The sequence below is a fragment of the Elephas maximus genome, chromosome 17 (genome assembly GCF_024166365.1).
Source record: "Elephas maximus indicus isolate mEleMax1 chromosome 17, mEleMax1 primary haplotype, whole genome shotgun sequence".
In the NCBI taxonomy this organism is placed as follows: Eukaryota; Metazoa; Chordata; class Mammalia; order Proboscidea; family Elephantidae; genus Elephas; species Elephas maximus.
This window is the reverse complement of record NC_064835.1, coordinates 52,501,242-52,516,255: the sequence shown is the minus strand read 5'-3', so window position 1 is coordinate 52,516,255 and position 15,014 is coordinate 52,501,242.

Genomic DNA, 15,014 nt, shown 5'->3' with positions numbered 1-15,014 from the left:
GAAGTCACCAGTCATCCCCTGGAAACCCTATAAGGCAGTTACGCTCTGTTGTATATGGCTGTTATGAGTTGGAATCCACTCCACAGCAATGGGTGCAGGTAGAGCTAACTTCAAATTTGAACTAAGAACTTCTTGTGCACATTTGTTTGCTGTTGTTTTATCCGTAACTTTTTGCTTACTTTATATGATAGATGAAAACTAAGCCTTCTTTATTCAATACTTTCTGGCTTTTTACCCATTCTATTGCTACCAACATTCTTCCTGCTTTTAATTTTGGAATCCCACTAACTTTTGATTGTAAGTCTTGTCTCTGGTACTCATGCTAGGATATCTTTTGTACATTATTAGTTAATTCTACTGGTATTTTTTGCCTTCTTTCCTAGTTTTCTGGTGATCACTTATTTCTACGGCATTTCTTAAATAAATGTATTAAAACATAAATCAGATTTTGTTTTGAGTATGTCATCAATGAAAATATATTTATTTTGCTTTATGTGTATTGAATATAAAAACATTAAATCAAAATCATTGTCGCTAGCAGATGAATCTTGGCTGAAAGCAGAGAATACCAAAAAGAGGATTATTGTGTTTTATTGACTATGCGAAAGCATTCAACTGTGTAAGACATAACAGACTATGGATAATATTACAAAGAATGGGAATTCTAGAACACTTAATTGTGCTCATGAGGAACCTGCACCAAGACCAAGAGGCAGTCATCTGAATAGAACAAGAGGATATTGCATGGTTTAAAACCAGGAAAGGCATGTGTCATGGTTGTATCCTTTTACCGTACTTATTCAATCAGTATGCTGAGCAAATAATCTGAGAACCTGGACTATATGAAGAAGACCACGGCATCAGGATTATAAGAAGACTCATTAACAACCTTCAATATGCACATGACACAGCCATGCTTGCTGAAATTGAAGAGGACTTGATGCAATTATCGTTGAAGATCATAGACTACAGCCTTCAGTATGGATTGTACCTCAACATAAAGAAAACAAAAATCCTCACAAGTGGGCCAATAAGCAACATCATCATAAGCAGAGAAAAGATAGAAGGTTTCAATGATTTCATTTTACTTGTCTCCACAATCAATGCCTATGGAAGTAGCACTAATGAAACAATGTAATGTATAGGGCAAATCTGTTGCAAAAGACTTCTTCAAAATATTAAAAACAAAGATGTCATCTAGAGGACTAACGTGTGCCTGATACAAGCCGTGGTATTTTATATTACCTCATATGCATGTGAAGGCTGGACAATGAATAAGGAAGACTCAGGAAAAATCGACACCTTTGAATAATGATGTTTGTGAAGAATATTGAATATACCATGGACTGTCAGAAGCGTGAATAAATCTGTCTTGGAGAAAGTAAAACCAAAATGTTCCTTAGAACAAGGATGACGAGACTTCGCCTCATGTTTTTGGATGGACCAGTCCCTGGAGAAGGACATCATGCTTGGTTTAGCAGTGGGTCAGTGAAAGAGAGGAAGACCCTTAACAAAATGGATTGACACAGTTGCAGTAAGGATGGGCACAATCAGAACAATGATTGTGAGGATGGCACAGGAGCTGACAGTGTTTCATTCTGTTTCACACAGGGTCTCTGCGAGTTGGAAGCATCTCAACAGCACCTAACAACAATGACCAATGATGTTGAGGACCTTTTCATGTGCTCGTTGGCCTTTTGTATATCTACTTTGGAGAAATGTCTATTCAAGTTCTCTGCTCATTTTTTAACTCAGATGTTCTCTTTCTTGTTATTGAGTTGCAGGAAGTTATATATTATGGATAATAAATAATCAACCCTTATCAGATTTATGGTTTTCAAATATTTTTCCGCATTCTACAGGTTATCTTTTCACTTTCTTGATTATGTATCGACATTAATTCTTACTTTTAATTAAGTCCAACTTATGTGTTTCTTTCTTTCATGCTTTTTGTGTCATATCTAAGAATCCATTGCTGAATCCAGGGTCATGAACATTTACCACTATATTTTATTTTAAGAGTTTTATAGTTTTCCTTCTTATATTTAGATTGTTGGGAAACCCTGGTGGTGTAGTGGTTAAGTGCTACAGCTGCTGACCAAAAGGTCGGCAGTTCAAATCTTCCAGGCGCTCCTTGAGAACTCTACGAGCCAGTTCTACTCTGTCCTATAGGGTCGCTATAAGTCGGAATCGACTCAATGGCAGTGGGTTTGGTTTTTGGGTTTTATTTAAATTGTTAATTCAATTGCAGTTCATTTTTGTATATCAAAGTGACAAGATTTTGTTCTGTTATATGTGAGGTTGCCATGAATTGGAGCTGACTCAATGGCAACTAAAAAAAACAGAGTAAGATATTCTGATTTACTATCCCATGATATCACCAATTCATTCTGCTTCCCTACAATTACGTTTTTTCTAGCTTTGTTTATTCTCCAAACCAAAAAACCAGACCCATTGTGGTTGAGTCGATTTTGACTCATAGCAACCCTGTAGGACAGAGTAGAACTGCCCCATATGATTTCCAAGTCTGTAAATCTTTGGGGCAGGAGACTCACATCTTTCTTCTGCAGAATGGCTAGTGGGTTTGAACCACCGCCCTTTTGATTAACCAAGCTCTTTTTGTTTACTCTCGGTTTCTATTAAAACAAAAGCATATTTCCCCTAACTTTTGAGACTTTTGCCAATCTTATGGTTGGAGTGTTCTCTCTATTTTAGTAGTTCCTCTCTCCTCTGCTACATTAGTTGCTTTTGCTTCTCCCTTTTATTTCTGAGTAAACCTTCTTCCTATCAAAATATAGGTTTTTTTTTTTGACAGTTTGTTCAATTTGTGTTGTAAAATCTGTAGTGACTGCTTGCAAGCACTTTACATGTTGGAGCTGAATGTGGAAGCTGAATGAGGTGTACCCAATATTTTTGTCTGCAACTTTAATTTTTCATCTTCTGGACAACATGTATTCATAAAATGCATCTCTTTATTTGAAATTCACTTATACAATGGTGTCTATACAATTCATTAAAATGTAGAACTAAGTTGTCCCATGTTCAGCCTTACAGAATGTATTCAAAGCCCAATGGCTGTCATGTTTGCCAACCAGTCTATCTATTCTAGGCAGTTGAATCCTTTGAATATTCTAGTCTGTTCACCTTTTATCACATTTTTTATCAGGTCTTTTCTTCTATTCTATTTTTATCAATCAAATTCCTACCCTTATCTTGGATAAAGTACCATGATGTCACATAGCCAGTTTGTCTCTTTCAGTAACTGCCTCTTCTTTCAAAATAAAATCAAAATAATTACAATCAAATGTCTACTTAGCAACCAAGATCTTTTCTTATCTCAGTTACTCCACATGGGCAAACTTCTAGCTATTTCTCCCCAACATGAACCCCCAATTCTGATGTTCTATTTCTCAAAGATATCTTGCTTCTTTCTACATGCAGAAGGTATTTTCGCAGTGTCACCCTAAAATCTATGTCTGTTAACACCTCCATCTCATATGCCATTTCTCTGCTTCCCTTTATAGCAAAAACACTTAAATGTTTTTTTTCTACTTCTTCCCTTTGATTTTCCCACTTACCCTATCTCTTTAACTCTACTCCAATGATAATTTCCCCCATCATTTTAATAAAATTACTCTAGTCAAGGTCACCAGTGATATAGCCTTTGGAAAATCTAATTGTCAGTCCTCATCTACTTAAACTCTGCATTGGTAAAATCAGCTATTAACTCTTTTAAAGACTCTTTTTACATGATTTTCCATGGAAGAAATAATGAATGTGTAAATTAAAGGCCTGAAAAGCAATAATACTCAAGCTACTTCTTATGCATCTTACAGCTTGATAGACAGTCAACTATATTTAATTTCATGTATCACTAATAAAATCTGTATCTGTGATCTAAGAGCAAATATGACAGACTAAATTTTAATATACTTCCATGATGTCAATTTGCTTCTTTTGATGTGAATCCTCTATAATTTGACTATTGCATCTGCAATGTACTACATATATGAGACTAGCAAATATTCTTAAGAAAAAATGAACAACAACCTACTTTATGGGAGAGTTTTTAAAAAAAATGGTTAAAACCGTTCAAAAACTGGCCTCACGATAGATTATAAATTGTGTATATATAAAACCACTGCCATTGAGTTGATTCTGACTCATAGTGACCCTACGGGACAGAGTAGAACTGCCCCATAGAGTTTCCAAGGATATATACATATATGTGTGTGTGTGTGTGTATTCCATTTTAGATATTGTGTTTTTCTTATTAATAATAGGTTAATATTTATAATAGTATAATATTTATAGCAAGCAAAATTAGGACAAGGATTCTTTTATATTCACATTTATCTGTGGCATGAATATAAAACAAGTGAAAAATAAGCATTTCTCTCCACAATAACTTGTTTCTTAGCTTAAAAAAGAATTAAAAAAAAAAAAGTTTTTTTTTTTTTTTTTACATACCATTAATTCCTCATAAGAAGAAACCTTATTGAAAGTCACCACGTGTCTAGGAAAATGCTCATAGGTTGTTTAAATTTTAAATATTGCATCTCCAGGATTTGTTTTGTAAAAAAGGTCCCCACTGGCAAAAGCATTTCAAAATGTAAATACATCTGATGTAATAAGGCTATTCACAGCAGTCAGCTAGAAGGATTAACAAAGTACAGCTCTTTTTCCTGCCGCCTTCAAATCTCATTCTATAGAGATAAAGCAGAGAAGGGAGTAGAAGTTGAAAGATAAATCACCCAGATGAATTTACATAGCAAAGGTCTCTTACTAACGTTTCTTAATTGTATGTTGTTGTTGTTAGGTTCCATCAAGTAGGTTTAGACTCATAGTGAACTTATGTACAAGAGAGCAAAACACTGCCTGGTCTGTGCTAACCTCACAATCATTGCTATATTTAAGTCCATTGTTGCAGCTACTGTGTGAACCCATCTCATCCAAGCTCTTCCTCTTTTTCACTGATCTTCTACCTTCTCAAGCATGATGTTCTTCTCCAGGGACTGGTCCCTCCTGATAACAGGTCCAAAGTACATAAGAAGACGTCTCATCATCCTCCTTTCCAAGGAGTACTCTGGTTTATTTTTTCACAGACAGATTTGTTCATTCTTCTGGCAGTCCATGGTATATTCAATATTCTTTGCCAACACCATAATTCTAAGGCAACAATTCTTCCTCCATCATCCTTATTCATTGTCCAGCTTTTACATGAATATTAGGTAACTGAAAATTCCATGGCTCATTTCTGGTGCACCTTAGTCTTCAAGGTGACATCTTTGTTTTTTTTTTACAATTTAGAAAGTTCTTTTCCAGCATATTTGCCCAACACATCATTTGGTTTCTTGACTGATGCTTCCATGGGTGTTGATTGTGTATCCAAGTAAAATGAAATCCTTGACATCAATCTTTTCTCCATTTTTCATTTATCTTGATGTTTCATTTATCTTGATTGTTTCTTATCCAGTTGCCAGTGTTTTTGTTTTCTTTTTGTTGATGTGTAATTCATACTGACACTGAGTCTTTGATCTTCATTAGTAACTGCTTTAAATCTTCTCTTTCAGCAAGCAAGGCAGTTTCATCTGCCTATCTAAGGTTGTTAATGAGTATTCTACCCATCCTGATACCAAGTTTTTCTTCATACAGTCCAGCTTCTCAGATTATTTGCTCAGCATACAGATACTGTGTGGTTTAAAGTCAGGAAAGATGTGTGTCAGGACTGTATCCTTTCACTATACCTATTCAATCTATATGCTGAACAAATAATTTGAGAAGCTGGACTATATGAAGAAGAACACAGCACCAGGATTGGAGGAAGACTCATTAACAATCTGTGATATGCAGATGACACAACCTTGCATGCTGAAAGTGAAGAAGACTTGAAACACATACTGAAGAAGATCAAAGGCTACAGCCTTCAGTATGCATTACACCTCAACATAAAGAAAACAAAAATCTTCACAACTGGACCAATGAGCAACATCATGATAAATGGAGAAAAGATTGACGTTGTCAAGGATTTCATTTTACATGAATCCACAATCAATACCCATGAAATCAAAAGATGCATTGCATTGGGCAAATCTGCTGCAAAAGACCTCTTTAAAGCGTTAGAAAGCAAAGACGTCACCTGGAAGACTAAGGTGCACCTGACCCAAGCCATGGTGTTTTCAAACACCTCATATGCATGTGAAAGGTGGATGATATACAAGGAAGACCAAAGAAGAATTGACGCCTTTGAATTGTGGTGTTGGTGAAGAATATTGAATATACCATGAAATGCCAGAAGAAGAAACAAATCTGTTTTGGAAGAAGTATAACCAGAATGCTCCTTAGAAGCAAAGATGACAAGACTATATCTCACATAATTTGGACATGTTATCAGGAGAGATCAGTTCCAGGAGAAGGACATCATGCTTGGCAAACTAGAGGGTCAGTGAAAAGGAGGAAGACCCTCAAGGAGATGGATTGACACAGTGGCTGCAACAATGAGCTTAAACATAAAAATGATTGTGAGGATGGCGCAGGACTGGGCAATGTTTCGTTCTGTTGTACATAGGGTCACTATGAGTCAGAACTGACTCGATGGCACCTAACAACAACATACAGATTGAATAAGTATGGAGAAAAGGTAAATCCCTGACACACACCTTTCCTGATTTTGAACCACGCAGTATCCACTTGTTCTGTTCCAACTACTGCCTCTTTGTCTATGTACAGGTTCCTCTGGAGCACGATTGAAGTTTCTGGAATTCCCATTTTTCACAATGTTATCTATAACATTCAAATGCCTTTGCATAGTCAATAAAATACAGGTATTCTTTCTGGTATTCTCTGCTTTCAGCCAAGATCCACATGACTTTGGGAATGAATCCGATCTGAATTTCCAGCAGTTCTCTGTCAATTTACTGCTGCGACAACTTTTGAATGATCTTCACCAAAATTTTGCTTGTGTCATGATATTGTTCAGTAATATCTGCATTCTGTTGGCTCACCTTTCTTTGGGATGAACACAAATATGGATCTCTTTCAGTCTGTTGGTCAGGTAGCTGTCTTCCAAATTTCCATCTCTTTCATCTTCTTTTGCTGCTTCCTGTGTCATTCAATATTTTTCCCATGGAATTCTTCAAAATTGTAGTTCCAGGCCAGAATTTGTTCTTCAGTTCTTTCATCTTGAGAGATGCTGAGCATGTTCTTCTCTTTTGGTTTTCTAACTCCAGGTCTTTGCACATGTCATCATAATACCTTACTTTGTCTTCTTGAGCCACCCTTTAAAATCTTCTGTTCAGCTCTTTTACTTGGTCATCAATTCCTCTCACTTTAGCTACTCTATGTTCAAGAACAAGTTTCAGAGTCTCTTCTGACACCCATTTTGGTTTTTCTGTCTTTCCTGTCCTTTTTTTTTTTTTTAATAATTTTTATTGAGCTTTAAGTGAACGTTTACAAATCAAGTCAGTCTGTCACATATAAGCTTGTATACACCTTACTCCATACTCCCACTTACTCTCCCCCTAATGAGTCAGCCTTCCAGTCTCTCCTTTCATGACAATTTTGCAAGTTTCTAACCCTCTCTACCCTCCTAGCTCCCCTCCAGACAGGAGATGCCAACACATTCTCAAGTGTCCACCTGATACAAGTAGCTCACTCTTCATCACCATCTCTCTCCAACCCATTGTCCAGTCCCTTCCATGTCTGATGAGTTGTCTTCGGGAATGGTTCCTGTCCTGGGCCAACAGAAAGTTTGGGGACCATGACCGCCGGGATTCCTCTAGTCTCAGTCAGACCATTAAGTCTGGTCTTTTTGTGAGAATTTGGGGTCTGCATCCCACTTTTTTTTTTTTTTTTATCCCACTGATCTCCTGCTCCCTCAGGGGTTCTCCATTGTGCTCCCTGTCAGGGCAGTCATCGGTTGTGGCTGGGCACCATCTAGTTCTTCTGGTCTCAGGATGATGTAAGTCTCTGGTTCATGTGGCCTTTTCTGTCTCTTCGGCTCATAGTTGTCGTGTGACCTTGGTGTTCTTCATTCTCCTTTGATCCAGGTGGGTTGAGACGAATTGATGCATCTTAGATGACCACTTGTTAGCATTTAAGACCCCAGATGCCACATTTCAAAGTGGGATGCAGAATGTTTTCATAATAGAATTATTTTAGCAATTGACTTAGAAGTCCCCTTAAGCCATAGTCCCCAACCCCCCGCCCTTTCTCCGCTGACCTTTGAAGCATTCAGTTTATTCCAGAAACTTCTTTGCTTTTGGTCCAGTCCATTTGAGCTGACCTTCCGTGTATTGAGTATTGTCCTTCCCTTCACCTAAAGTTCTTATCTACTAACTAATCAGTAAATAACCCTCTCCCACCCTCCCTCCCTCCCCGCCTTGTAACCACAAATGTATGTGTTCTTCTCAGTTTATACTATTTCTCAAGATCTTATAATAGTGGTCTTATACAATATTTGCCCTTTTGCCTCTGACTAATTTCACTCAGCATAATGCCTTCCAGGTTCCTCCATGTTATGAAATGTTTCACAGATTTGTCACTGTTCTTTATTGATGCGTAGTATTCCATTGTGTGAATATACCACAACTTATTTAAGCATTCATCCGTTGATGGACACCTTGTTTGCTTCCAGCTTTTTGCTATTGTAAACAGAGCTGCAATAAACATGGGTGTGCATATATCTGTTCGTGTGAAGGCTCTTATTTCTCTAGGGTATATTCCGAGGAGTGGGATTTCTGGGTTGTATGGTAGTTCCTTTCCTGTCTTTTTAATGACCTTTTGCTTTCTTTGTGTGTGATGTTCTTGATGTCATTTCACAACTCCTCTGGCCTTCAGTCATTAGTGTTCAAATCTATTCTTGAGATGTTCTCCAAATAACACTTGGAATATACTCAAGATCATATTTTGATTCTCATGGACTTGTTTTAATTTTCTTCAACTTGAGCATGAACTTGCATACGAGTAATTGGTGTTCTGTTCCACATTGGGCCCCTGACCTTGTTCTGACAAATGATATTGAGCTTTTCTATTGTTTCTTTCCATAGATGTAGTCATTTTGATTCCTGTGTCTTCTACCTGGTGAGGTCCATGTTGAGCTTTTCCATTGTTTCTTTCCATAGATGTAGTCATTTTGATTCCTGTGTCTTCCACCTGGTGAGGTCCATGTGTATAGTCACTGTATATGTTGTTAAAAAAAGGCATTTGCAATAAATATGTTGTTGGTCTTGCAAAATTCTATCATGGGGTCTCCCATGTCATTCCTGTCTCTAAGGCCATATTTTCTAAATGCTGATTCTTTTTCTTTGCTTCCAACTTTCACATTTCAGTCACCAGTAAGTATCAATGCATCTTGATTGCATGTTTAATCAATTTCAGACTGCAGAAGTTGGTAAAAATCTTCCATTTCTTCATCTTTGGCCTTAGTGTTTGGTACCTATATTTGAATAATAGTCTTATTCACTGGTCCTCCTTGCAGGTACATGGATATCATTCTATTACTGACAGCATTGTGCTTTAGCATAGATCTTGAAATGTTCTTTTTCATAATGAATTTGATGCTGTTCCTCTTCAATTTTTCATTCCCAGAGTAGTAAAACATGATTGTCTGATTCAAAATGGCCAATATCAGTCCATTTCATCTCACTAATGCCTAGTATGTTGATCTTTATGCGTTTAATTTCATTTTTGATGACTTCCAGTTTTCCTAGATTCATACTTCGTACCTTCCATGTTCTGATTATTAATGGATGTTTGCAGCTGTTTCTTCTCATTTATGCCTAATTCATGAAGTCTTTGTGAGGGTAAAATGAGACTCAAAACTGTTATCTTATTCGTACACCCACTGACATGGAGTCGATTCTGACTCAGAGCAACCTTATAGCAACCCTATAGGACAGAGTAGAACTGCCTCATCTGGTTTCCAAGGAGCACCCGGTGGATTCAAACTGCTGACTTTTTGGTTGACAGCCCTAGCTCTTAACCACTATGCCACCACAGTTTCTATTTTAATTGTACAGTGTTTTGAAATTCAGGTAATAATTCTGAATCCCATTTTAGCCTCACAACAACTACACAAATTAAGCATTACTCTTTATTTATTTAGTTCTAGAATTGAAAAAAAAAAAAATCCAGGGGGGATATGTGACATATCCAAATTGCCATACTTAGTAAATAGTATAACCACAATTTTAATCTAGATGGCCTTCCTCACACCAACTTCTAGAACCATGGGTTTTCTTTTTCGAAAGTAGCAATTAAACAGAAAGGGAATACAATGGAAGTGATGATGTAAAGAAAGAAAGATGAAGTGCATTCATGGAGCACTGATTTTTGCCAAGCCCTTAACTAGCTGCTTTATATTTTATGAGATTCTAGATAAAATATCTAAAAATATTAAACTATAGGCAGCCTTTTTGTCTAAATGAAGCAATAGAAGATTCTCTTGACAGACTTTGTATGTTTTGTTTGAGCCTAGACACTTGGGGGTAGAAATGTCTGGTCAAGGTGAAAACAATGATACAGCTTTCCCTAGCATTCTGTGTAGGCAAATAGAGGGATTTTTATTGAAGATAATGGACAAGTGGATGTACCTGGTACTAGAGATGGAGGGAACGAGTATATTATATGCCTTCCTAGTATTAATGAAAGAACTTACTGTATTTGATCTCCGTAACCATTAACTACAGACCTGGGCTGGATGTACTGTTTGGGAGAAATCTTGTGCAGGGTATTTGATTCAAAAGTCTGGATTGTCAAACCAACCCACAGACAAAAGAGCCAACACCCTTTATGGTTTCTTCAACCTGAGTCTCATTTATGACTATCTTCTTGGTTTCCTAGAAGTTCATTACCCTGGGAAATTTAATTAAGCATATCAAGATTCTTACACACGATCTCACTGAAAGCTCATTTGACCAATTAAATGGATATTATTCATATTTTACAAAGAAATGGCTTCTTAAAATATCAAGAAACTTGCCTACACTTATTAAGTGGGAAAAACAAACACATTTAATGAGCAAAGTTTTAGAAATTCAGTGTGAATAGAATACAGTCTCTCTCAAGGAGGTAACAAAGTAGTACAGGATATAAACAAAATTAAATAAAAATAAACATGTCATTTCAATTCAGTGAAAATTTTGCTATAGTTGGGTTAAACACAGCATTGTTGTTATTAGTTTGGCCCCAACTCACAGCAACCCCATGTGCAATGAAATGAAAGGATATTGGTCCTGCACCATCCCCATGATGGTTCCATCCCCATAATCTTTTGGGGATCAGGCAGTTGTGATCCACAGTTTGTTACTGGCTGATTTTTGCAAGTAGACCATCAGAACTTTTTTTGTTCTAGTCTATATTAGTCTGGGAGCTCTGCCAAAACATTTTAAGCATCATAGGAACACTTAAGCCTCCAATGACAAAATGGTAGTGACTGTACATGTGGTGCATTGTCTGGGAATTGAATCTGGGTCTCTTGCATGAAAGGTGAGAATTCTACCACTGACCTATCAATGCCTGAAGACATGTAGGCTTTATTAGGTAATAAGCAAAATGTATTAAGAAAGTGAAAAAGAAGAAATGGTGTATGGGCCCAGAGGGAAAGCAGGACTGCAAGCACTAGAATACCAAGCACTAGAGCATGGTAAAAATATTTGTATATTGTTGGTGACAATCATGTGAGGACATAGCTGTAGAAATGAGACTGGGCGGGAGCCCTGCATTCATTGCTAAGTGACTTGTACTTTATTTTGAAGGCAATGAAGAGCCATTGAGAGATAGATCTGAACTTGGAAAATGAAATAATTAGATTTTAACTTTTACAGGACCGTTCTAACTTCAGTATAAAAAATGGTTAATATGAAACAAAACTAAAGACGAGAAGAACAATGAGGATACTATACTCATGATGCAGGTGAATGATAGTTACGAAGGTGTTTACAGCATAGAGATAAGTGGATAGATTAGAGAGCTAGAAATGGAGAAACTTGTTGATTGACTGGAAATCATAGATGAAGAGTCAGACTCCAGGCAAGGAGGTTTAGTGAACTTATATACCATGTATAGGAGCCCTGGTGACTCAGCAGTTAAGAGCTAGGCTGCTAAGCAAAAAACTGGCCGTTCAAATACACCAGTAGCTCCTTTGAAATCCTATGGGGCAGTTCTAATTTGTTCTACAGGGTCACTATGAGTCAGAATCTACTAGACGGCAGCGGGTTTATGCCATATACAGCGCACATTGAGAGCAGTTACGAGATATATATGGCACCCTTTATTTAGAAATTTTTATAGTTTAAGACTTATTTGAATGTTTGAACACATCTACAGGAATATTTCCAATAATGTGAAATGTCTGAAAACTATTTTTGATGGATGAATAATGCAATTAAAATACTTTGTCATATAAGGTTATATATGTTCTTTCAGCTGTATCAACAGCTGTAAGATTGAGGTAAGCTTTTTTTTTTTTTCAGTTGGATGATGGATAAACATTAAAGATAAGAAAGTTTGAGGTCAACATAAGGATTCCAGCTTTATCTCACAAACCAACGATTTCCCCGTCTTTAGAGGTGTCCAGAGGTGGCATTCTAAATAATTACAGCAAGGGGTGGAAGGTTGGGTTATGAAGCTACCCCTCAGCTCCATAATTCTAGCATTATTTAATTCTTGATACAAGTGGATGCTCTTGGTGGAGCAATTGGACCAAACTAAGCATTAAACGAAACGCAGTCTGAGGTAAATTATGGATAAACCTTTCTTCTTCCCAGCTGCAGTCACACAGCTCTGCTCTTCTCTGCCATGCTTATGAGTTGGCAGAAAGAAAATAAAAGGAGAAAAGGTCTGGAGTGTTTCCCTGTGCAATTTTTGTTTTGTTTGTGATTTTTTTAGGTTCCTCTTCCCTAATTCACTAATTACTGATGTGCAATTACATTTTGTGGTAATGTTTGAAGTGAAAAACTCTGGGCTATTCATATGTCTAATTCCCTAGTAACAAACTTGTTTTGCTTTTTTTTTTACTTTGAATTTCAGTAGGTAGTTCCTATTGTCTCACAAATTCTACTATTGCATTTCATTATGGAGTTCCTGGAATTAAGAGCCCAAACTATAAGTCAAAATATACTGTATGGATAGAATTTGACTTACTAGTTCTAGCTCACAACGGTTAAATTTTTTGGATTAGGGTGGACTATAATAGTTCCTCTAGTTTTTCAGTCAAACTACTCAAGGCCTACTTATTTAGCTCTTTGATTTAGTAAAAATCACTTTAGTTCTTCCTATAGGGTAGAATATTAAACCATGCAGGAAACACCAAAACAAGATGTAAGGAATACACAGAGTCATTATATCAAAAAGAACTTGTCAATGTTCCACCATTTCAAGAGGCAGCCTATGATCAGGTACTGATGGTGCTGAAGGAAGAAGTCCAAGCAGCACTGGAGACACTGGCGAAAAACAAGGCTCCGGGAATTGACAGAACACCAATTGAGATGTTTCAACAAGTGAATGCAGTGCGGGAAGTGCTCGCTCATCTGTGCCAAGAAATTTGGAAGACAGCTACCTGGCCAACTGACTGGAAAAGGTCCTTATTTATGCTTATTCCAAGAAAGGTGAACCAACCAAATGTGGGAATTATTGAACAATATCCTTAATATCACCTGCAAGTAAAATCTTGCTGAAGATGATTCAAAAGCAGCTATACCAGTATATAGACAGGGAACTACCAGAAATTCAGGCCAGATTCAGAAGAGGACACGGAACCAGGGATATCATTGCTGATGTCAGATGAATCCTGGGTGAAAGCAGAGAATACCAAAAAAATGTTTACCTGTGTTTTATTGACTCTGCAAAGGCATTTGGCTGTATGGATCATAACAAATTATGAACAACATTACAAAGAATGGGAATTCCAGAACACTTAATTGTGCCTATGAGGAATCTGTACATACATCAAGAGGAAGTTGTTTGAACATAATGAGGGAATACTGCATGGTTTAAAGTCAGGAAAGGTTTGTGTCAGGGTTGTATCTTTTCACCATACCTATTCAATCTGTGTGTTGAGCAAATAATCTGAGAAGCTGGACTATATGAAGAAGAACAGGGCATCAGGATTGAAGGAAGACTCATTAACAACCCGCGTTATGCAGATGACACAACCTTGCTTGCTGAAAGTAAAAGAAACTTGTAGCACTTACTGATAAAGATCAAAGACCACAGCCTTCAGTATTGATTACACCTCAACATAAAGAAAACAGAAATCCTAACAACTGGTTCAATAAGCAACATCGTGATAAATGGAGACAAAACTGAAATTGTCAAAGGATTTCATTTTATTTGTATCCTCAGTCAACACCCACTGAGGCAGCAGTCAAGAAACCAAAAGACAATCGTGTTGGGCAAATCTGCTGCAAAAGACTTTTTTTAAGAGTTGAAAAGCAAAAGATATTATCTTGAAAACTAAGGTGTGCCTGACCCAAGCCACGGTATTTTCAGTCGCTTCGTATGCATGTGAAAGCTGGACAGTGAATAAGGAAGACAAAGAAGAATTGATGCCTTTGAATTTCAGTGTTGGGGAAGAATATTGAATATACCATGCACTGCCGAAAGAACAAACGAACTTGTCTTGGAAGAAGTACAACAAGAATGCTCCTTAGAAGCAAGGATGGCAAGATTATGTCTTACATATTTTAGACATGTTATCAAGAGGGATCAGACCCTGGAGAAGGGCATCATGCTTAGAAAAGTGAAAGGTCAGTGAAAAAGAGGAAGATCCGCAACGAGATGGGTTGACATAGCGGCTACAACTATGGGCTCAAGCATAACAACAATTGTGAGTATGGCGAAGGACCAGGCAGTGTTTCATTCTGTAGTACATAGGGCCTCTATGAGTAGGAACCAATTTGAGGGCACCTTGTAACAATTTTTTTTTTTTTTTTTATAACAACAATATAGGCAGAAGCTTCAAGGAGCTACTCAGTCTCAACACTAATTAAGGCTAAGCATACTTCTTTTTTTTT